Source organism: Nanorana parkeri, unplaced genomic scaffold (genome assembly GCF_000935625.1).
Source record: "Nanorana parkeri isolate BGI_ZX_2015 unplaced genomic scaffold, ASM93562v1 scaffold1677, whole genome shotgun sequence".
NCBI classification, from domain to species: Eukaryota; Metazoa; Chordata; class Amphibia; order Anura; family Dicroglossidae; genus Nanorana; species Nanorana parkeri.
Genome location: NW_017307945.1, coordinates 184,169 through 186,509, shown reverse-complemented (window position 1 = coordinate 186,509; position 2,341 = coordinate 184,169).

Sequence of the window (2,341 nt, the reverse complement as noted above, 5' to 3'; positions counted from 1 at the left end):
ATATATATATCTCATTACAGCAGTAAATTTTAAGTACTGCTAATGCACATCCTTGAAATATTTTTCATGATCTCCTGCTCACAAAGAGTCAGACTTTAGATGGAAAAGCAAGCAATGTGAGCCTCTCAGGTTCGGTTCAATTCAGTTTAACATTGAGAGCTTGCTTACAGTAGAGGATAGCACAGAGATAACCACATCAATGTGTGGCTGCTCCTTATTTGATCTAACTAATGTGGAGATATCCATATTTCTCCATCTTAGTTAGATGTACCCTTACACTGTATAAAGCAAATCCCAATTCCAGACCAAGCTTTATTTTTATTTTGGGGAATGTTTTTTGTTTTTTTTATCTGTTACTTTAACATGTGTCAGATCAAACAGAAAGGGAAGGAAAGTTTCCCCACATCCTAAGTATCAGGCAGAACAGGAAATGAGGGAAAATCCAATGTTCCAGTACAGTGAGGAAGGTTTAGACCCCTGTCAGGATTCTATTACTGTCTGTGTGCACATTGCTGTTTTAGGGGATGGATGTCAGACAGAGCAGGAAGTATAAATCTCCTCTGCAATGACACAGGCAGCTATTTAAATCTGACAGAGAAATCTCTTTAACACATGCCAAATTTAAAACTTTAGAGAGGTTCTAACCCTTAACCAGTCTAGCCAAACACAAAATAATGGGCGGTGTTAGCTTTAAAATACCAGAGTCTTTATTAAACATAATAAAACGTATACAGCTTCCCTATAGGTCCCCATGGATTATAGCATAAATATTTATACAGTTGCACAGCCAATATTGTAGAGTCCACTGTTGTATATTAACTGACAGTGAACATACATTATATACCGCCTTGTTAGTCCCTGTGTACCATTCCACAACTACGTTTTTAAATTGTAGCATTGCAGGTAATCTAGGCCATTCATTTCATAGACTCCATATATAAAAACATTATTGAAATCAATATTTGGTGATACTGCCTTTGAAGAAGAATTCTGGGCAAACATTATGGCAAAAACCACCGGTGCCAGCAACAGAGTTTAATTCAACTTTCAAAACATTAAAATATCTTACTAGGGATGCACAGATACGTTTTGAGTACCAGTGCAGATACTTGGCATTTTCCATGAGAACTACCAGGGTTGCAGCGGTTGCAGCTGGGACCTGGCTCTGGCGCTCCACCGCTGTCCTGAAATCATTAGTCTGCATTGTTTTAGAAAAACTGTCACATGACAATAAACAAAAATGTATCAGTACTCGGACTTGTAAGTACTCGGCAAGTACCAGTACTCGTACTCGCAAAACTGGTATCTGTGCATCCCTTTATTTATATTTATAAAAACAAAATCGTACATTAAAACAGAGATGTACAAATCCCAGGAGCTCCGTGTGCTCATTACAAATGACAACTGCCTCCTAACTTTTGAATTTTCCTCTAGTGTAGTCTTGGAGCACAAAAGTATCGGTACGTGTACTAGTACTTGTACCGAGTACTGTACTTGGTATCTGTGCAACCCTATATCTTACTATATAAATACTTTTTGCTTAAACATATTTTGCCTTTGCTCTAACATACACACATTTCTATTGACATACTGGTGCAGAATATGCCTTTTGCACAGTAAAGTACATATCTTAAAGTGCTGTATAATACCAAGCCATGCTCATACATAATGTTTCACAAATTAACATTCATCTCACTTTTAACTTCGAGACAATTATGGCACGCATTAATATGATGTCCTTTTTAGTGATACATTGGAAATATTTTTGACCAGTTTATCACTCATGCTTGCCTGCAATGTTTAATGCTAATGTTGTTTGCTACAGACTTAATATGCGCTCACATAACACTGTTCTTAGATTGGCATATATCAAATATCCTGTCTGGCATGTATCAAATGCCTTGTATGTGTACACCCAAACATGTCTGCATGTTTGCTTCCTGCATATTATCTTGCTATGTTTCAAGTTGTATTTAGTACCATATACACTCAGGTTCAAACGTTCTTATATCACACACATTCATGTAGTATGGCAATCACCAGATGGAGTATACCTTCTTTAATTATTGTTGCATGTTGAAGTTGTATAGAAAATGTCCATACTAAATGGATTCATGCACTATGGTAACCAACAAGTCCATTTCTTGATAGAAGCGCATACAATATATAATTCATTGCAGACAGGGATTGATTTATAAACTGTTTGCATAGCAAACAGCTATAAAAACAAGATAGGGAGTGCTCCTCGGCTCCATCTAGTTGCGATAAAGCGCTGTGAATCTCATTTACATAGCTGTTCACTATGCTAACGGTTTATGTTTTAAACCACTAGTGTAGGAAT